This window comes from Sciurus vulgaris (assembly GCF_902686455.1).
Source record: "Sciurus vulgaris genome assembly, chromosome: 7".
In the NCBI taxonomy this organism is placed as follows: Eukaryota; Metazoa; Chordata; class Mammalia; order Rodentia; family Sciuridae; genus Sciurus; species Sciurus vulgaris.
This window is the reverse complement of record NC_136467.1, coordinates 73,714,394-73,737,831: the sequence shown is the minus strand read 5'-3', so window position 1 is coordinate 73,737,831 and position 23,438 is coordinate 73,714,394. Positions and strand designations below refer to the sequence as shown.

The following is a 23,438-nucleotide window of genomic DNA, read 5'->3' as shown; positions in this document are numbered from 1 at the left end:
TACTTATAAATATGTTATTTCATTTCTAAAATATTAGGGTGAATTTCTAGATATCCTTTTTTAAAAAAAAATTCTCTTTTTTGATTCCACTGTGGTCAGAGAATGAACTTTGTACGACTTTAATCTATTTAGATTTATGAGGAATTGTTTTATATCTCAAAACATGGTATTCCATATGCACTGGAAAAGAATGTGTATTATGAAGTTTGCTGGTTTGTTCTGTACATGTCAATGAGGTTAAGTCAAATGATGGGTGTTGTTCAAGTTTTCTCTTTTCTGACTTTCTGACTCCAGGTTCTATCAAATATTGAGAAGGGACACTGAAATCTCTGACAATAACTCGGGTTGTCATTCAGTTGTTGATATTCTACTACCTTTGATTTATGCACCTTGAAACCCTGTTATTCAAAGCATAGATATTTAGGATTTTAATTTCTCTTGGAAGTATCCATTCCTCTATCACAAAGAACTAATCCTTTAATTCCTGGAAACATTCTTTTCTCTGAAACTTGCTCTGTTTAATATTAATACAGCCATTCCAGATTTGTTTGATTAGCATCAGCACAGTATACCTTTTTCTATTGTTATCCTTTTAGTTTTTTGTCTCTTTATATTTAAAGTGCTTCTTGTAGGTAGCATATAATTAGATCTTGCTTTTCCTACAATCTGATCTGACAATCTCTGACTTTAATCATGGTGCTTAGGCCATTTACATTTAATGCTGTTATTGATTTGGTTGAATTGAAACCTGCCATTTTCTGTTTTTTATTTGTCTCAAATGTTTTTTGTTCCCTTTCCTTTCACTCTCTTCTTTTGAATTAACTGAATTTTTTTTATGATTCCATTTTGTCTCTTATTGGCATGTTTTGTTATTTTATTGGTTGCTTTAGAATTTATAATATGCTTCTTTATCACAATCCACCTTCATGAACACTGTATAGTTTGATGTAGAGTACAGCAACCTTAAAATGCTTACAAGGAAGAAATAAAACAGTTCCTCCCTTTCTGACCTTTGCACTATTCTTGTCAGGCATTTTGCTTGGACAAATGTTAAAAACTCCACACTACATTGTTTTAACTTTTCTTTAAGTAGTCAATTATGTTTTAAAGAGATTTAAATAGTAAGAGTCATACACACATACACACACACACACGCACGCGCGTGCGTGTGTGTGTATGTGTATTTCTTTTCCTTCTTCCCGAAGGACCTCATTTAACATTGCCTGCAGTGCAGGGATGCTAGTGATGAGTTATTTTAGCCCTTGTTTCTCTGGAAAAGCCTGTTGTCTTAATTTTTGAAGCATATCTTTGTGGGGTATAGATTCTAGATTGACGGTTTTTTCTTTCCCTTTCAGTACTGTGAAAGATGTCATTCCATTGTCTTTTCACTTGCATTGTTTACAACGAAAAATCTGTCATCTTTACCTTTGTTCCTCGGTATGTAAGGTCTCTCCCCATCTCACCCTGCTGTTTTTAAGGTTTTCTCTTTATCACTTTTTTAAAAAAATATTTTTAGTTGTAGATTAACTCAAGGTTTTTATTTATTTATGTGATGCTGAGAATCAAACCCAGTGCCTCACACGTGCTAGGAAAGCACTCTACCACTGAGCCACAATCCCAGCCCTCTTTATCACTTTTTTAATGAATAAGTTGATGATTATGTGCCCCTTGGTGTATAGTCTCTTTCATGTTTCTTGAGCATCTTGGATCTGTAGCTGTATAGTTCACATCAAATTTGTGAAAACTTCAGACACCATTTCCTCAAATATTCTTGATATTTTATATATATATATATATATATATATATATATATATATATATATATATATATATTTGTTTCATTTCCTTTTCTTCTTAAGGCAGTTCAGTTATTTGTATATTAGACCCTGAAGTTTTCCACAGCTCACAATATTGTGCTCATTTAAAATTTTTTTTGGAACTCAATTTTTTTCCTCACTTATGTTTCACTTTGGATAGTTTTCTACTGCTAGACATTCAAGTTCACTAATCTTTTTTTTTTTTTTTTGCAATGTCTAATCTGTCATTAATCCCTTCCAGTGTAATTTTTATCTCAGACACTATGGTCCTCATCTCAAAAGTCCATTTTTGGATTTTCAAAATATCTTCCATGTCTCTGCATAAGATATTCAATTGTTTCTCTAACTTCTTAACTTTTGGAATAAAGTTATAGTAACTGTTTCAAGGTCTTCTTAAATTCTAATGTCTGTATCAGTTCTGGCTTGGTTTTGATTAATTGTTGTTTCTCTTCAATGTGAGTAATATTTTTTTGCTTCTTTGAATGACTGGACATTTTTTATTGCATACAAGACACTATAAATTTTATAGTTTTGGGATTTAATTATGTTGGACACTGGAAATATTTGTGTTACTATAAATACTCTTTAGTTGAGGTACTTGGAAACTGTGAAACTTCTGGATTTTGCATTTGAGATTTGTTAGATAGGAAAAGCAACATTTACTCAAGGGCTCTCTATTTCCCTACTACTGATCCAAGACACTTCTGAATAATTTACCCAATGTCTGCTGAAACATGGGTTTTTTTAGTCTGGCTGGTAAGTACAGGTGTTATTTCTAGCCCTCTGTGAGTTCTAAGTTACCACTAAGTGTTTTGGGCGGTTCCCTTCTTAATATTCAGAAGTTTCCTTGCATGCACGTGGTGATCAGTACTCTGCAGAATATTGAAGGAATGCTTTTTGAAAATCTCTGGAAGATCATCTCTCCTAACTTTTAGCTCTGTTTCTTCAACTTAGGAGTCATTCCACAATTCCTTGGTTCCTCCTTTCTGTTCCAGTATGTTCAGCACACTGTTATGAAAAGTCTCATAACAGTATGCTGAGTTCAGTTTGTTTTCTGTCTTTTGGGGATTACTCTCCTTTGTTTCTTTGTGTCCAATGTACTGAAAAGTATTATTTCATGTATTTTATTTGTGTTCATAGTTATTTTAGCAGGGATTGTAAATATAGTACCTGTTATTCCATCTTGGTTGGAAGCAAAAGTTCTAGAGTGATTGATTGGATGGTAAATTGACTGTTTGATTTTTGCAATACTAAAGATTGAACCTACTACTGAGCCCTTTTTATTTTTATTTTTTATTTTGAGACAGGGTCTCACTTGCTGGGATTACAGGTGTGCACCATTATTCTTGGCCTAAAGTCCTACATTTATATTTATATTATAATCACTCCAAGTATTCTACAAACAATAACTTATCTACTTGCTAACCATATTGTGTAAAATTTGCTCTGCTACACATGGTACTTTAAAATACCTAATTACAAAAATATTTATGAAGAAAAATTATTAGTCCTTTGATATTCCAATAAAAGATAAAAGATACATAAGGTTCATTATCTATAATCATTTTAAAAATATAATCAGAATAGCATTCTAAATGACATAATTCAGTTATAATGACCTTAAGCCACTGAGTAAGGTCAAGGTCACCAAGCTTCTGTTTCTGATGAGGAAATTGCTGCTAAATTCTTTATTATTTAGTAAGAAGACATATACTTTTCTATTATATCTTCATATTCGTTTTTCGTATCCTTGGAATATTTTAAGTATTTTCTTATCTCTCATACAGGGTCAAGACTATAATTTATTTTCTCCATTCTTAATTTTCAAATTATTATTCGTTTGCCTGTAATATTCAGTTTTCTCAGCAGTCTGTAAAACTGATTGGGTTTAAAAATCATAATAGGTTGAATGTAGCAGGCAACACTCAAAATTGGAATAGTTAATATTCTAGGACACAGATGATGTGCTTTCTTCATTACAAGTAGATTTATATGGGACATCTCATTTTTCCAATTCATTCGTGGGTAATACACATAATGCATGTACTACAAGATAGAAGTTTGCTATGAAGAATACAAAGCCACAAATTCTTGGGTGAAATATGAAATGAAAGAAAATAAAAGGAGAAATGAAAGTGAAGTACAGTGGAAAGAGGAGTGGGACCAGGTGTCTTGGGTCTTTGCTCTAGTTGTAGCAGCCTTGTGGATGTGGACAAATTAACTTCGCCTGAGCCTGCTTCCATGTTTGTGAAATGAGAAGTATGGGCCAGAAGACTAACAATGTTTTTGCAGATCTACAAATCTATGAGTCTGAGTCTATGAAAGAAGTAGACCTAAGTGATATAGGGAGTGGGATACTGTCATTTAAATTGATAGAAACTGGCTTTCTTTGATCTTATAAAGACCATTTATGGGTCCAGTTTTACTGCTGTGGATGTTGCATGGCTGTCCCTGAAGAGCTGGTTAATAGGGGATGGGGTGGACGATGTGCAAAGAAACCAGAGACTTCTGGGACAGAAGTAGGACTCTGACTCTTCTCTCATAGAGTCCAAGTTTGGAAGATCTGTCTGAATGGATAATTCCATCTCCCCAGAGGGAAACAAGTCACTTCAAGTAAAGTTACCTTTAGGAAGCAGGCATCCAAGTCCAGGAGGACATTTTGACACAGTATGTAGAGTTGATGCTACCGGCTCCTTCAGTCCTTAGTTCAGAGGTCTGTTCTGGAAACCATAGCTGAGTAAGGAAATATGAACTAAAAGAGTATTCCACTAGGGAACACATTTCACTGAGGTTCCACTGAGGCCTGAGGAGAGACCTGACCACCTCATAGAAGCAGTGTTCACAACTGTGTACCCATCAAGCTAGAGCAGTCATTAATGGTAGTGAAGGAAGACAGTGGGCTAACTACCAGATTCCAGGTCACAAGCAAGACCACTCTCTCTCTGAGTTCTCAGACAGTTTGGGGTCTTGAAGAGAGACTCTATATTCTGCTAAAAGGGCAGATTTAAGAAAAGAAAGAAGTGGCCATACAAACACTTCCAGTGGGTGAAGTAGGTTCTGTTAGTCACATAAACATGGACATCTGCTCTTTTGGCTAAACCTTCCAGAGGGTTTTGGAAAACATTTGAACAGTTTTAGTTCTATTCATCAATTAGTATAATCTGAAATTTATTATTCTCATGAAGTTATTGCTAGACTGAGAATTTTCTTGATTTAATTAAATTATTCTGGATAATTCTTCTTTTTGTCACAACAGCACCACTCTCTTCCTCTCAGCCTTTACATTTCTATTGCGTCTTATTACACCTCTTTCTATTGAACCCTCTTCAAGCATCCTGGGACACACTGATTCTTTAGCCCATCCCATCCTCCAATCATCACAGTGATCTTCTATGAAATCCCTCCAATTTGTCTGGTTTTGACTGAACAATGCCAAAGTGAATTCTCCTTCACCTATCACAGCACTATGTTCCTTAAGTTTTCATTGCTTACATGTTTTACTAACATTAATTAAACAACATTTTTTCCCTTAATACAGCAAATCCTGAAATCTTTCAGCAGGAGTCACAGGATCTAAGAATGAAATACTTTACAGTATAGTGAGTAACAGAGACCAAAATAGCACGTAGGAGTCTGACAGCCAGTCTTTAAGCATTAGACAATGTGTTGAAGTATGTAGACATTAGCTGAAATCAGATCATAAGAAAGCTTTCCAAAGGTTCTGATTTGGGTTTTGGCTGGATCTCATTCTTCTTTTTGTAGGCCAAAAAATCCCAGCTGCACATACACACTCCATATATACCCCAATCATTTCATCATATGGTTCAGCAGTAGAAGTTAATTACTATTATTTTGTCATAGTATGTTCATCCCCCTCAAGAAGCCACACAAACCACCATTCATATCAATCAAAAATATAGTAATACAGACTCTCATTAATTTATTCACTCTTCATTCATTATTGGGTCACATCCAGAAATTAAAAAGTCTTAACAGTTAGTTCTGAAGGTAAAAGTATAAATCAAAAGTTAAAAAAAACCACAGTGGGAAATCTGAAAAGCTGCAATTCACAAAAAAGTAGAATGTTAAGTTTTGCAGACAACCTGTCATGTCTAGAATGTTTCAGATGAGGAGAAATGAATATGCCTTGTAGGTAATGAAAAAGACCAAATTATAAACCACTTCACTTGAAGTTCCAACCATATATCTCCCAGAAACAGTGCATTAAGTAAATACTTTTGTGACTCAAACTCCAAATTATTTAGTAATTGCTGAGTAAATTTCTGCTCTTATCAAGCATTCTTTTGTTTTTTTAAGTTATTTACTATAAATCTGTAATGGTTAGTTTTTATAAAAGAAAGTTATCAAGTCTACAGAAATTTCAGAGTGCATAGTGCTATTAAAATTACTTAGTTATTACTTTTGGATTGGAAACACTTACCAGCCACATCAAGACTCAAACTTCTTACTTAAAGTGGAAAGCAATTCGATTTCAGTATTTTCTAATGGAAAACTGCAGTGTTTGTCACTGATGTCACTAATGCCTTAGATAGCTCAAGAAAGGGCCTGACATGGAGCAGCTAAAACATTTTGTGTTCTTTATTTACTCAAATACTCCATCTGTGTGAATACTATTTAGTGCCAAGGGAACTGAAATTTAAGGCTGTCGTTAGGAGGAAGCACTTGCAATTGTATCATCAAATCCTTAATAGCTCTGAATGGTTCTCGTCCTTCAGTATAAACTTCCATTTTCCTTGACCTTTTGGGAGGAAGTTCAATTTACTGATGCAGTTTATGATGATGCTTTTTACCGCACAGTCAAAAAAAAAAAAAATTTTAAAAGGGGGGACAACTACAAGCTCCATTTTTTTTGCTAACTTCCTAGATGATGTGATTATTTCTCCTATTCATTTATACATTCCAAAAATTTAAATAACCCTGTAAATTTCAAAATATCCAGTAAGAAAGTAGTGACAACTCTACATCTTTCTAGAGACTTAAAAACTTAGTGGAGATGCAGGGTCTGATACAGTAGCTGAGCCAGAAGAAGTATTAGAATGTTGGTAGGAAACCATATATATTGATCTAAAAGTCATAAAGAATTAAAGCTATATAACATAGCCACTAGCTTGGAAAGAATTTGAAAGTTTGACAATATTGTGCTTGACAATGCAAAACAATAGAAATTCTTATCTATTGATGGTTGATTCAACTTCTTTGGAAAAGAGTTTAGAATTATCTTGTAAACTGAAGAAGTGCATACCTTATGACCCAGTAATTACACTCTTAGGTTATACTGTATAGATACTCCTGCATATCTGTAACAGGAACTCCCTATAAGAGTGTTCATAGCAGCATTATTCAGAATAATTTCTCACTGAAACAACATAATGTTTATCAGAAGCAGATTGTATAAATATACAGATATATAGAATTCATATCATGGAATAATACAAAGCAAATTAGAGTCACATGCAGCATCATGGATTAGTCTCACAAACACAGTGTTAACTATTAAGCTTCAGAAGTAAAACACAAAATAATAACACATAAACTGAGTCTATTATCAAGTTCAAAAATGGGCAAAACTTAAAACATCTAGGGACACATACTGTTGTGGACTGAATGTTTATGTGCCCCTTCCCTCCACCAAATTCATATGTTTAAACCCTAACCGCTTGGGTGGTGGTCTTTGGAGGTGAGGTCTTTGGGAGGTAATTAGGTTGGAGGGTGAAGCCCTCATGAATGGAATTAGTGCCTTTACAAGAAACCCCTTTTCATTGTCCTTCTACCATGTGTGGATGCAGTAAGATGATCATCTCTGTAAACCAGGAAGAGAGTTCTCACAAGAACACCACCCTGCTGGTACCCTGGTCTCAGATTTCCAACCCCAACACTGTGAGAAATTAGGTTTATTGTTTGAGTCACTTACTGTGGTACTCTTTTATAGCAATCTGAACTAAGATACTGACAAAGGTGGTAAAACTGAAGAAAAAGGTCAGAACAGAGGTTTCCTTTGGGGTAAGAGGGTGGTCCCTGGAAAGAGCACTGCAGGGTATCAGGGTAATGTCACAATGTTCAATTTCTTGATGTAAGTAAGTTAACTTGATACTAAATGATATATCTGCTTCATGAACTTTTATATATCTACATTAAATTTTAGTAAAAAACCCAAATCCAGTTCCCTCCAAATTAAAGATTGAAAGAAAGGGCTAACAACTCAAGTCTTTATGGAGAGCCTGTCGCAGGTTCTTTCACCCAATTACAGAAGTCATAGGTGGGCTTTGGGTTTCAAATGAAAACACACGCAAGAATCCTTAAAGGTAATCAAACCTCATCATTTCCATGTTGTAAGCTTTCAGTAAGAATCTATAAAAATGGGCTAAGTACACAGATAAAGCCTTCTGGGAAATGCTGAGAAATAGGAGCTCAAAGCCTTTGCTTCACAGTAAACTATTTTCAGAGATACCATGTTTTCTTTTCTCATGAAAACCAAACTACTTCATGTATCTCTCCATTTCCTTATCTCTAACATGAGGGAAGAGGTGACCTCCAAGGTGTTTCTGGTTCTATTTTCCATGGTTCTATGAAAGTACAGGAACTTTAGGAACAGGCTTGAAATGTGCTCCTCCAACTGCAGTTTCTGAGGAAACGTTTTAGGAAGTGATGTGCTCTAAAGAACAGACCTGGTTGGAGGGAAAAATGTCAACACACAACTTTTGAGGGAGACAGAGAAGACCCACCCAATGGAAGTGTGAACTTTCCCCCTTAAAAAAAGAAGTCAGCCCAAAAGAAAGATGAATCAAAAGCCAATTTTTGCATATTAATGGAAGCATGGTGTCCACTAGAAGTGAACAATAGGTCCATGTTGTTCTCATTCCTGAACAGCGTTACAGTGCATGGGACATGGTCTCTCTTGGAAGCCATCATAGGCACATGGTGCTAGAGTCAGCAGGGAGTCAGTCTTCTGTCTGAATCTTCATCCAATCATGTCAGGTCAGACTGTTTAGCAGGGCAGGGAGAAGGCTAGAGCTTGGTTTTAACAATAGCACAGTACATAAATTGTCACCTCGAAAAGGAAAGAGTTCAATGCTTTGAAATCTCTGTGTGAAAGGGACTCCATGCCTGGCCATCCAAGATGCATGATTACTGTTAGTAGTGTTTGGGTGGTGGTGGGGGTATGGGGTGGGGGTGAGGAATGTAGGCAGAGCAGGAAGGAAGTGGATTGGGAATGGGAAGATTAGAACCAGCAGCTTTATGATTATCTGCCCTCTTCTTTTCTGTATTTTGATGTTTGCTTTTGGTTCTTTTATGATAATCCCCCAACTCAGCATGCAACTGACACGCCACCTATTCTCCTGGGGTAGGTCATTTTCTACCCTTGACAAGCTTTCTTTTCTATATTGTCACTTCCAGTTTGTGTCTGCTATTACTTCTTTGTATCTGTGTTCTCCATTTATATTCATTTCTCATACATCAATCTCTGCTTCTTATTAGCATTTGCCTCTTGCCTATTAGGAGTTAGAGGACAGAGAAAAGTCATTTCTTTTCTGCTTCTTTCTTTATCAGGTCATCTGTGTGAAATATTCGCTCCCAGTGTCTCCCTCTCTCCCCTTCTAGCCAGAGAAATATTGCCCTAGAGCTTCATGCTGCTAATGTGAGAAGAAGTTGTGAACAGTGATTAGAAGCCTAAATGAGGTGATGGAGCCTATTTACTTCATTAAGGTTATTTCAGGGAAAATGCAGGGATGGGAAACTGAGAGATAAGGGTTAATGCTTAAAGAATAAAAGATCCATTTGACTCAGAGCAGTCTCAGTCTGCCTGGATTCTATCAGACACCCTTCTCCATGGGGAAATCATTACAGAGAAATGACATGCAAAGTGCGCCATAAAGCATCTGAGTCAAACCAGAGGGAGGATGACTCAACGGATCGTTTTACATTTTAATAGAAGGCACTGCAGATTTGTACCTAGTGCACAGTTCAACACAGGGCTCGCGACTCCTCCCCAAAACTTCTTCATCGGGTGGGAGGGGAGTTCCCAGAACCTGTCTTATTCTGTCTTAGAAGAGAACCAAGTCAAAACTCACAACAGAGAATCAGAGACTAAGAAAAGACAACAGATAGTCAAATGCAGAAAAAAGGGGAGACAGTGAGTCTGTCTAATTCCAACTTTAGCATTACTGTCAAACAACCTGAAAAACTGAACTCGGTAATTAGTAGACTTCAAGTCTGATAAAGTTGGGCGGTGGGGAGGTGGGGGAGGGTGAGAGAAGGAAGAAGGGAAGGAGGGAGGAATGGGAAAGAGAGAGGAGAGAGGAAAAAAAAAAAAACAAGTGTTAAAATCAAATCATTTTGTTTTCTTCAAATTAGTCTCAAAAGATTTTATGATAATTACTGTCAGAAGTTTACCTGCCAGGTCAGTTGGAGTTTCCATGTGAATTCAAGAAAAAGTAACAGTAATGTCTTTGTTCCTAGCATGTTCTTTGAGTTAGCTATTGCTTGCAGGTGCCAACATGTGTAACTTGCCAAAGGTAGATTCAACTGACCAGGAATTATGATGCTACAGACTTGATTATCAAATCTAACTCCTTCCTGGGGTGTGTGGGGTCACTTACAGACACACTTTTGACAGAAAGGTCTGCCCGTACATAAAGAATGTCTATAGTTAGACGACTATTCATCCTTGGGATCTCTACTGATGCCTGCCCTGACTCCTCAGAGGACATGCTCCTTAAAGGTGGGAAATAGAAGTGAGTTTCTGAGGCTTGGCAGAAATACAGGCTTCACAGGAAAGATTCTTAATAAAAGGAAACTTGCTTCCTTTACACATCAGGGTCGGTCTCGTGGATGACATGGTTCTATTCTGAAATATCATCTTCTCTGCAGGGATGCAAGCTGGAATGGATAAAATTGAGATTGCAAGATGGGTCACTTGGTAACTAAGAAAATAAAAACTCAACACCAAAGAAGGCAAGCAACTAATAGGGACAGACATGTAGTTTGGTACCAGGCTCATTCAGGTAGTATTTTAAGAAAGGTTTGTGAATTTCCACTGAAGTTTGGGCACCCCAACTCCTGTTTTTATTTTTATTTTCCATTTAAGAACAATTATAAACAATTATAATCGTGAGGCTAAGACCATTGGTTGGCAGCTTGTTAAATCCCACATCAGGTAATAAAGGACTTGGACCATCTGTCAGCATACAGAAGGTCAAATGGAGCTAGAAAATTAACATACAGGTGAAAGGCTCTCCTGAGAGCATGTGGAAAAGGCAGGAGGTCGGCGAAGAGCGATGGGAGAAAACAGGATGAGCTCGGAGCCTTCCAGGTCCCTCTCCTGTCCTTGGCGGCTTCTCAGAGTGATGCCTATTACCACCAAAAGGCAGTGACACCAATGCTTCACAGCACGGAGCATGCTGTTTAAAATACAAGTCGTCTTACACGCACACTCTGCCACATTCTCACGTCGCTTACCTCAGAGTCGGCTTCAGACAAAGCAAAACATACACTCAGGAAGATATTTTCTAACTCATTAATTATAAAAAGTCAAATTGCATGCCAAGGGGCAGAAAGTGCTCCCTCCCCAAATGATCAGGAATGGATGTGACCCTTTGGCCAGATGGTCTCAGAGAAGCACAGAGAAGCATGGAGAAGCACTGGGTGGGAAGAAGCTGCTGAGCACTTTCTTGATGCTATAAAGCACCCACTTCTCATTTCTCCTTCCATCATTAGATAGGGGCTTCCATTTGAAGTACTCTTTCTACTTCCTAGCTATAGAACTTTGGGCACTTTAATTATATTCCATAGTACTTGGTATTCCCATTTACAAAGTGGTTCTGCAGATTAAATGAGATGAAACAAAAAAGTATTTAGGATGTCCCTGTTTTACAGTAAATACTCCACAAATAAAACCTATTACTATGAAAAGAAAAAAAATGACATTTTATATACATTTGTAATTCTGAACATACTGAGAATTTCTTCTATTAAGGTAAACCTGGATGACATGAAGAATGATATTGGTTGCAAGATATTCTCCTGCTTAAAACTGGAGAAAGGCCAGGTTGCTTAATTTGCATCCAAGGCCTGGGAGAGAATGACAGGACAAGGTGTGGGTTCTCATGCTTTCTGGCAACTTTGGCAATGACATCATTGCAGCCTTTCTTCTACTACATCCCACAATGACCATGAAGGTCAAAGAAATGGATCTGAGAGCTGTCTGAGAAGTATAAAGTATTCAGCATGCATCAGGAATTATCCTCACCACCATTTGGTTAATTCCATGCATAATTATATCAAGAAGGTCTGTTCTTATGAGCACTTAACCCTGATATATTTCTCTCTCATGCCAAAAGAAGGCGCCTGGCAGATGGGAGACTTGTATTGATTCTAATAACATTTCCTAAGTTCCATCCCTTCCTATTTGTTAGAAGTGTGTGTTTTGAATATTCTCCAGTTCTCTTACAGGCGTTCCCTGTTTTCTCTATCTGCAACCTTCTGCATAAACATTTGGACAAATCAGATCCCTCTTCTATCATGTGAGGCAGTATACATAGTGAGTGGTGATGAGCCAGGCTCCAAGGGCAGACTGCCTACACCTAAATGGTCATGATGCCCACCTCAGGCAAACCATGCAAGCTCTCTACAGATTCCTCATCTGAACCCAGTTGTCATATGGAGTAAGTGACTTTACACACAAGCATGTAAAATTTCTGGAACAAATCCAGGTGTGTAGAGCACTCACTAAAACCTGCATACATACATACATACATACATACATACATAGTTTCTAAAGGCAGTGTGCTGAGTGCAGGTTCTGAAGCCAGAATGCCTGACTTTGATTCCTGGCTCTGCCACTTACTGGTGGCAGAACCTTGGGCAAGACATTCAGCATTTCTTTACTTCAGTTTCCTAATCTGTACAAAGAGAATATGATAAAGAGCATCTACCACATATAGTGGTGAGGATTCAACCATTCCACATTTGTTTGCTTGTTAGTTCACTATTTCACTCCTTTAATTTGTAGTTAAATAGCCCTCAGATGATGACTGGCTAACAGGACCTTCAACTGCATTCTTGGGATGATGATTTCAGTGTGACTAAGCTCAGGCACTGCGTGGGTCTCTGAGGCCCTGGGATCAGACATGGCTGATCCCAGGGCCTCAGAGGAAGGTTTCTAATCTTTATTCCAAGGTCAGACGAGCATGAAGGTCATTGAGCAACTCTTCCTCATATACTATGGAAATGTGTTTTAGTTCTACTCACAGTGGTCTGATGACAAATTCCCCTAAAAATTTAAAATTAGGAACTGTAAGACATCAGAGTCAATGCTATCAATGTAAAAATAAATCACCCAAGATCTTCCTGGGAACGAACGTGGAGTTGCATTTGTATAGCAACCCCAGGAACTGTCCTCTGTGGATGGTTTTCTAATCAACTTAGAAAAGAACTGATTAAAATCCAGCATATGTCCTGTTAATTTCCCTATTACAATGCCTTCAGGATTTTCCAGAAAGGAAGAAGATGCTCACCTGTTTTAAAAAATTGCATGTTTCTAAAGGAGACACTTAAAACCTGAAAGAAGCATCACCTTCCTAAAAAAAAAAAAAAAAAAAAAAAAAAATCAAATCAAATAGCCCAGCAGAAAGTTCACATGAAATGCCCAACAATGCTTCTTTTCAATAGAACTCAGGCTGAGTGAAAGACATTCTTAGATTCTGAGCTTTCCCTGGTTACCTAGGTTGCAAACGATACCAAAAGAGACTCACACCAGGAACTCTTCGTTAGAATGCCAGGCAAGGAAAGGTTCATAATCCCTTCGGATTTTAAATTCTATGTGTCTGTGAGGAGGAAACCCATTTAGTATTTTGAACAATTGGAAAAGAAGATTAAACCAGATTTTGTCTATAAAGATATGCTACTCTATGGGCTACACTCATCAAAGAAGAAGGAAACAGCTTTTAAGGCTATCACACTGTTACTCTCTTTCATATTGCAGTTATACAGAGACTACTGGTTTAATTAGAATGGAAACTGATACACAGAGAAGCACACCAAGGGTAGTGTATTAGCCTGACATTCGGAACCAACGCTTGATTACTTAAAATTGACCAGATTTGAAATCTATTAAGATCTCTTAATTATTCGTATATGCTCAGTTATTGCTTTCTTTCAAGGAAACATGAAAAGCTTTAAGATTAATATACCATTTTTAAAAGCTTTCTCATGCAGATTGGACTAGACACTGTGGTCTTTACAGAATGATCATTACTTAGTTAATGAACTCAGTGCACTGAACATTTCCCAGCCACCTGAAACTCCAAAGTATTGTGTGAGTTTTTGGCCAATTAATTATCAATTACAACATCATAAAACATTAGCACAAAAATAGGAATAATGAAATTTAATTATACATTATTCTTCTGAGTTGCTGCAAATACTATACAAGACTGATTCTGATTAATAATTCATTCAGCAATAAAGTATCAGGAAAGATAATTATGCAGTGCTACAATTCTCACACTGATTTCTATAATTACAGATTACAACAGTGTTAGCAATTTAAAAGGTTAGAGAACTGCGGTAATTTGCTATGTCATCCACAGCTATATTAATGTCTCTCGTTGAGCACCAAAGATAATTGAAAATATAATAATGGACCAAATCAGATGGCTTGCCCATGTTCTCCTTACCTAGAACACTCCAACCTGAGTACATTAGTAAAGTCAAGTCCTTGATAATTGGCTTCTTACCTTATTTAAGTAGCCTCACTATTTGGTTTACAGCTAATCAAAGGCAGACAATACACAGGTGTACAAGCCAGACTGCGCAAACACAGGAACATAATGTATAGAAAAGATAAATGGATACAGCCACTTTTTGTGTGTTAACTTGTATCTGCTGTAACTATATGTATACTTGTATAATTACCCTTCAGGCTATTAAACACTAAGCCAAGGGACACATATAATGGAAATCAAGTCTCTTTGGTGATAGTTAAGTAAATAGCACCTAGGGACATGCAAAGTTACAACTACCCTCTTGGCTTGTTCATATATTGTGACACAGAACTACTTCTGTCTTTGAGTTCTAATACACCCTGAGAATGAAAAGAGACTCATCCTGCTAGAAATACTTATTCTGCTCTGTTTTTATTCTTTCAGGGGTGGGGAAACTTGGCTAGAGATTGATAGCCTCTTCTCATAATCAGTATATAAAAAAGAATTTTCACCTGGGGATAAGCCCAAGAGAACTAAACACACAATTCTACATAAATATCACTTTCTTCTCTGCTCTTTCTTCTTGATATTTTTAGAAGAGATTTATAGGATATCTTGGCTTTACTCTCCTGAATGCCTTAAGTATCTAACTTCATGTTCAACTAACATGGAGAAACAGATGGAAAATTCACTGGGACTAAAATCTCAGCCATTATTTAAATGAGCTCCTTGCAGAGTCTTTTGTGTGTCTTGCTGAGACCAGGGGTCCTCATTTTGGTATGCCACAGTAGGAATGCAAGATATCATTACAGCTGGCTCCCCAAGAAGATGATAGAGGAAGGCAGGGTGAAAAAACACTTGTATTTCAGTGGTAGAAGGCACTTGTAGATGATCTGATTGAATCTGCTTATTGAAAAATTGTGCAAGTTTAGGCTCAAAGATATTAACCAATGTATCCAAGATCACAGAATGATTTAGTAATTGAAACAGAAGGAGAACACAAGTGCATCTGATTTCTAGGTTTCCACTACATCATACTGGAGAAAATATAGGATGAAGTGGGGCATGGGTGAGCATGTGGAGATAATTTTTGTTCTGAATATAAATCCATTTATTTATATTTCATTTCTATAAGAGGGTTATAGTTACGATTGGGGGAGCTGAGGAAGAGTCATTTTAAGAGAACATCACAGAACTGTAGCGTTTCATGTCTTTCTTCAAATGAAAATAAAAATGGGTTTCCTATGAGTCATGAGCACAATTATAAAACAAAGCATTGTTTTTAATGGTGCCTAATCATCTTTCTTCCTGGGTTACATGTAGGTGAATGGCACAAGACCGTATTATATGATGCCACACTAAGTACAAATTTCCTTTGCCTCTTTTCACTACTTTTCAAAACTTTATTTCCAGTAGAGAAGCAAAACAGACTCCCTGTACGCTATTGCAAATTTGTTGTTGACTTTAGCTGGAGACCCCTAGCAGAGGATATTGTTCCCTGTTTCAGGTAGTGAACATGCAAACTTGAGATGCGATAAAAATGGCAAGAGGATTGTTGTCCCATGTTTGTGAGGTCTTCTGCAGTTTTGCATTATGAATTTCCTCTAACATTTTATTTTAAAAGGTTTCAAATTTACTGAAAAAGACCATAGAGTTTTACCATGAATAACTAACTACAGGTCAGGCGAAATCCTCCAAAATCCAAAGCTTCAGCACTGAAATGACATCAAATTGGAAAATGAAACCTTGTTTCATGCACAAAATTAAAAAGATTGTATAAAATGACCCCCATCTGTATGTATATTAAACATAATTGAATTATTATAGAAGGGTCTCATCCCCAAGATATCTCATTGTGTATATGCAAATATTCCATTCTAAATTTTTAAAAAATCTCATGTATATGCAAATATGCCAAAAAAAAAAAAAAAAAAAAACCAAAACCAAAGTATCAAATACTTTTGATTCTAAGAAGTTTGGATAAGCGATAGTCAACCAATATCTATCTACTATTTAGATTCTATAATTAACATGTTTATTTTATTGTATGCCTACCCACCTTGCTATCCACAAACCAATCCATGGTATTTTTTTCAATGCATATAGAAACAAATTGCAGAATCCAGCACACTTTTTCCCTAAATACTTTAGCAGACATTATATTTGCTAGAGTTCAGGATTTTCTTAACAGTTTTTTTTTTCTTTTGAGGTAATATTTACATGCAGTGAACTATATAAATCTTAAGTGCACATTTCTTGAGTTTTGACAAATATGTATACCTCTGTAATCCATGCCTTATCAAGCTATGAATATGACCATCACTACAGAAGATTCCCGTGTCCCATCACAGTCAATTCCATCCACCAAAGGCAACCACTGGTCTAATGTTTGTCTAACAGAAATGAATTTTTCCTGCCCCAGAATGGCTGAATTTCAAAACTGTTCAAGTAGCTAAGTATTGTTCTGTTTTTCTTCTTTCAGCCAACACACACTCATTGAACACCTACAACAAGCTGCACACAGAAGCCAGTGACAACAAAATAATTATTTCATTAAATTAGGAAAATAACTTCAATGGTGGTAAGAACCATGGGATTAATTTCATAATTAATGCCATGTTGAATGCACTACCCAAAGGGAAGCACACACCACACCCTGCGCCTGTTAGTCATTTGGAAACCTGCTGACTCAATAGAAAAATAAAGCCCATACCGATACCCAGTGAAAAATGAGGACGTTGCAGGATCCTTAGGGTGAATCTGAAGAATGAGGAGGCTTTTTTTAAAAAAGTCCATTTTAAGACCAATGTTGTTGCTGCATGAACTGTCTCAATGTGTCTAGCCCATAAACCTATAAAAACATAGCCCTTGGGTTTATAGAGCTACAAAATCATGAAGGAGGCTACCAAAGAAAATGACAAACTCCCCATTTCTTTTCTTTTAACTCAACTATGTAGTTACTGGATTGGGCTCTAATTTACCAGCACCTGAATTATTGCTGAGGAGATGACACCCTTGGTGGAAATGGTATTGGGTTACCTTATTTTGCGAGAACTCAACAATGGCACACTTCACAATCCAACACTCAAACTGGCTTAAAATGGTCTTCTATAGCAACTCCAGTACTCTTATAAGTTCTTCATGAACTCTTGTTATGGATTGAATTGTGTCCCCCTCTCCATCTCAAAGAAATGTTGAAACCTTGAACTCCAGTGCTGTGGAATGTGATCTTGGTTGGAGATAGGGTCACAGCAGATATAATTAGCTAAAATGAAATCACAGTGAAGCTTAGTGTACCCCCATTCAGTACGACTGGTGTCTATCTAAGCAAACTTCATGCAGAGACAGAGACACAGGGAAGCACCACGTGAAGAGGGAGGCAGAGATATTAGAGCTATGCAGCTGCAAGCCAAGGACACCAAGGATGCCATCCCCAGATGCGAGGCAAGGAACAGACTTCAGAGGAAGCCTGGCCCTGCCAATGCCTGATTTTGATGCCTTGCTTACTATGAGATAATAAATTAGTATTCTAAGCCACCCAGTTTGTGATACTTTGCTATGTCAGCTGTAGGAACTAGTAGAAGTTTGTTTTTTTTTTTTTTTTTTTGATAATTTTTAAAAACTGAATTACAGATCTAGGGTTGTAGCTCAATGGTAGAACACCTGCCTAGCATGTGTGATGCACTGGATTTGATCCTCAGCACCACATAAAAATAAATAAAATAAAGGTATTTTGTCCATTTACAACTAAAAAAATACACTGAAATATTATTTATATGCAGAAAACTATGGCAAGAAAATCAATAATTGTTTTCCAAGTAATTCACTCACATAACTCTCTCACCCAGGTCAAGAGTATTACCAGCACCCCAGAATTCTTCATGCCCGGTCCAGTTCTGTTCTCACCAAGAAAATTGCCATTCTAACTTCTTCACCAGCAATTAGTATTGCCTATTTTTAAACATTAAATAAATGGGATAATATATGACATTTTCATGTGTCTGATTTCTTTTGCTCAACATTATCATTGTGAGACTCATCTGTCTTATTGGGTATAATAGTGTTTTTTTTTTCTCTAAAAATGATTTAGAAAAATCTCGTTACTTTTTTCTTTTTAACTTTGGTTGGCATAAAGTGAAAATATGCACAATTTCTCCAGTTCAGTTTCCCAATCACACTATTCCATTTTCTGGAGGCAATAAATGCTTCTTGTGTATTCTTCTAGAGGGATGTTATGCCTATTTGAGGAAAGATATATACAGCCATAGATAACATTTCTCCTTTTTTACACAAAAGTTTACCTATTATATCATTATCAAGTACCTTGCTTTTAAAAATTTGTTCAAATTAGTTATACATGACAGTAGAATGCTTTTTGACGTATCATACATAAATGGAGTATAAGTTCTCATTCTTCTGGTTGTACGTGATGTAGAGTTACACTGGTCATGTAATCATGTATGCACACAGGGTAATAATTCTGATTCATTCTACTATCCTTCCTACTCCCATACCCTCTCCCCTCCTTTCATTCCCCTTTGTCTAATGCAAAGTACCACTATTCTTCCCTAGCCCCCTACCTCTTTATTGTGAATTAGCTCCTGCGAATCAGAGAAAACATCTAGGCCTTTGGTTCTTTGGGATTGGCTTATTTCACTTAGCATGGTATTCTCCAGCTCTATCCATTTACAAGCAAATACCATAATATCATTCTTCTTTAAGACTGAGTAATATTCCATTGTGTATACATACCACGTTTTCTTTGTTCATTCATTAGTTGAAGGGCATCTAGGTTGGTTCCATAGTTTAGCTATTGTGAATTGAGCTGCTATAAACATTGATGTGGCTCTGTCAATGTAGTATGCTGATTTTAAGTCCCTTGGGGATAAACCAAAGAGTGGAATAACTAGGTCAAATGTTGGTTTCAGTCCAAGTTTTCTAAGGAATCTCTATACTGCCTTCCATAGTGGTTGCACTGATTTGCAGTCCCACCAGCTATGTATGAGTATGTACTTTGCTTTTTCACTTAAAAATATAACTTGGATATCATTTCATGCCTGTATATAAAAGCTTCTTCATTCTTGTTTTATGGTTTCACAGAATTCCAATTTAACTTATACAACCCATTCCACTATAAAACTTATATAACCAATTCTTTACTGGCAGCTACATGGGTTATTGTCAATCTTGTGTTATTATAAATAAGGAGGGCTGGGGCGATAGCTCAGCTGGTAGAGTGCTTGCCTTGCAAGCACAAGGCCCTGGGTTCGATCCCCAGCACCGCCAAAAAAAAAAAAAAAAAAAAAAAAAAAAAAATTAAAATAAATAAATAAATAAAAAAGGGCACAACAAGGTATAGCCTGGTAATTTTATACATTTGAAATACATTCATATATTTTCTCCAAAGTGCAAATGCTGGATCATAGGATAAAAAGTAGTCCCCGTTTATCCATGGTTTCATTTTCTGAGGTTTCATCTACCTATTGTCAAGCACTGTTTGAAAATATGGATTAGAAAATTCCAGAAATAAATAATTCATAAGTTTTCCATAATGCATCATTCTGAGTAGAGTGATGAAATCTTTCACCATCTTTCCTTCTCTTTAGAAATTAGTGTGGCTAAACTACATTTCTTAATGAAGTATGCATTTCATTTAGATTTTTAGATTTATTAGTAAAAAGTTGAGTAAATAGACTTTGATTCCTTTTTAATTACCTTATAGTTACTTTATTATTTCCCCTATTGTACTGACAAAGTAAGCTAAAGTTTCCTCTATTATACTGATGTTTTCAAATAATGTACTTTGTATTTAATTCTTTAATTTTTCTGTTTTTAAATTCATGGCTTTCTGCTTTAATTTTATTATGTCCTGCTATCTTAGGTTTGTATTGTTCTTGTTTTGCTAACTTTTTGAATTAGATGCTTTATATATTTCTGTTTTCCCTATTTGCCATGGTTAAGTATTCTAGGGCATAACTTCTTTCCTGTCTACTGCTTTTTGCTCTATTTACTGGATTCGGAAAAAAAGTCACTTAGATCTTGTCGATTTTACATAACAGATTACATACGCATGAACCATAAGAAATCAATCATTTTAAAGATGGTAGAGAAGATCACTAAAGAGACCCAGCAATGAGTCTGTTGTAAAGTGAAGAATAAGTTTTTACACTAATATTCAGAGTGTATTGCCATGAATGCCAGGCAGTGCAGGGGACTGTGCAAATAAAGATAAATACGAAGTGGTCTCTGTCTTTCCATTGTTAAGGGAAATCCCCCACACATGAACACATAATCCATTCCACATCACCATAATACCACAGAAGTATAAAGACAAGGCATACCAATATACACAATATAAACTTTGATGTGAAAATAATCTTTAGCAGGAATCCATTTAGTTGAATCTGACTTAAGTTGCTTTTCTAGCTTTAACTTAAAAGCAATTCACAGTAACAATACTGGTTTTTGTGTGGAATATGGGTCATGGTGGGTCAGAAGATAAGCAGGGAAGCTCTTGTGACAGTTTAGGTGAGCGATGATGATGGCTTGGACTAGGGAGGGAGTGTAAGACTGGTGTCCGGAGGCTGGATTTGGTGTATATTTGAAAGGTAGAGCTGATGTGACTTACTACTGATGGACTGGATGTGGAGTATGAGAGAATGAAGAATTAAGGATGACTTTGAGAATTTCAGATGAAGAAATTATGAATGGGAGTATTATTTTCTGTAAAGGAAACTTCCAGGAAGGATCATTTTTGGGGGCCAGGACTAAAATAAATTGTTGTTTCTCGGCAGTTGATCTACTGAAATCATCTCACACAGGTCTCCATAAGCTGATCACATTCAATACTGTATTTTGTCCTATCATAGCTCCATGCTATTGTATGTGCTGTTCCACACCCAAAGTGCCCTGCCCAATCTCCTCTGTCTTGCAAACATTTGCTCAGCCTTCAGATATAATCTCAAATGTCAGCTCCTCTGGTTACCTTTCTGACTCCTGCAGCCACAGTCGAGGATTCATGCTGAAGCTTCCCCAACACCCCAACTCTATCAGAATTGCGGAACTGCTTATGCATCTGTCACTGCCACCCAGGGCAAGTCCCCCAAGGGCAGAAATCATGCATTTTAACCTTTTCTTGTAACGTAACACTTTATACAAAGATGGATACTCAAAATAAGTGTTTTTATTCATTCAAACAATATTGACTATCTAACCATGTACAATAAGTGATGTCCGGCAAGGCCCTACATACCTGAGGATACAGCAGGAAACAAAGGAAAGCTGTACTTCTCAGGAGGCTTGCGTTCTTTCAGGAGAAACATTGATACACAAGCACGCAAAGAGATCCACAATAAAATGTGCTACAGAAAAGAGGCGAGGCAGAGCAAGAGAACTGAAGGATGTGGGTGGCAGAGTTGGGCTTTAGGCATTTTGGTTGGGGAAGGTCTCATTTAAGCAGATTCTAAATGAAGTGAGGAATAAATAGTAGTTTCAAAGGCCCTGAGAAGGAATGGGCTTGACACAATTGTGACCCAAAAGGGCAGAGTGCCTGCAGGGTTGTGGGCAGCAAAGGCAACACAGGTAGTCCGAACAGTGAAGGGTTAGCAGCTCAGGGTGGGAGTTCGGGTTTTAGTCTAAGAATTATGGGCAGCCAAATGATAGGATCTAATTCACAGTTTAAAAAAACTACTTTGTGTATATGTACCACAGTTTCTTTATCCATTCATCTTTTGAAGGGCATCTAGGTTGGTTCCACAATCTAGCTATTGTGAATTGAGCTGCTATGAACATTGATTTGGCTGCAGTATGCTGTACTGTAGTATGCTGATTTTAAGTCCTTTGGGTATAAACTGAGGAGTGGGATAACTGGGTCAAATGGTGGGTTCATTCCAAGTTTTCTGAGGAATCTCCATACTGCTTTCTAGAGTGGTTGCACCAATTTGCAACTCCACCAGCAATGTATGAATGTGCCTTTTTCCCCACATCCATGCCAACACCTATTATTGTTTGTGTTCTTAATAATAGCCATTCTAATTGGAGTAAGATGAAATCTTAAAGTTGTTTTCATTTGCATTTCTCTAAAGATGATTTTGTTGATCACCTGTATATCTTCTTCTGTAAAGTGTCTGTCCAGTTCCTTGACCCATTTATTGATTGGGTTCTTTGTACTTCTGGTGTAAAGTTTTGTAAGTTCTTTATAAATTTTGGAGATTAGTACTCTATCTGAAGTGCCTGTGGAAAAGATTTTCTCCCACTCTGTAAGCTCTCTTTTCACATTATTGATTGTATCCTTTGCTGAAAAAAAGCTTTTTAGTTTGAATGCATCCCACTTATTGATTCTTGCTTTGATTTCTTGTGCCTTGGGAGTCTTGTTAAGGAAGTCTGGTCCTAAGTCAACATGATGAAGATTTGGGCCTACTGAACTGTGGTATATATACACAATGGAATATTATTCAGCCATAAAGAAGAATACTATTGTGGCATTTGCAGATAAATGGATGGAATTAGAGAATATCATGCTAAGTGAAATAAGACAATCCCAAAAAACCAAAGGCAGAATGTTTTCCCTGATAAGTGGATGATGATAAATAATGGGGGTGGGGGGTGGGAAAAGAAAGGGGGAACTTTAGATTACGTAGAGGGAAATAAGGGGGAGGAAGGGGCAGAGTATAAAAGATGGTGGAATGAGACAGACATCATTACCCTATACATATATGATTATATGAAAGGTATGAATCTACATCATGCACAACCACAGAAATGAAAAGTTGTACCCCATTTGTGAACAATGAATCAAAATGCAGTCTGTAAAATTTTTTAAAAATTACTTTGGCTTCTACTTGGAAATGGTTATGATGGGGTTTGACTGGAAGCAGGGAGGCATGTTAGTCTCAGTGAA

At 36.8% G+C, this 23,438-nt stretch overlaps 1 protein-coding gene across 12 annotated transcripts in view; it reads right to left on the bottom strand.

The window, feature by feature from the left end:
* BACH2 (BTB domain and CNC homolog 2) overlaps positions 1-23,438 on the bottom strand; it is a 336,154-nt gene that overhangs the window by 77,931 nt on the left and 234,785 nt on the right. The window contains exon 4 of one of the 12 annotated variants that reach the window (XM_079146713.1): positions 13,352-13,414. The exons of the other annotated variants lie outside the window; for them this stretch is intronic. The gene's annotated coding sequence lies outside the window, so the exon portion shown is untranslated. The remainder of the gene's footprint in view (positions 1-13,351; positions 13,415-23,438) is intronic. 12 annotated transcript variants of the gene reach the window in all.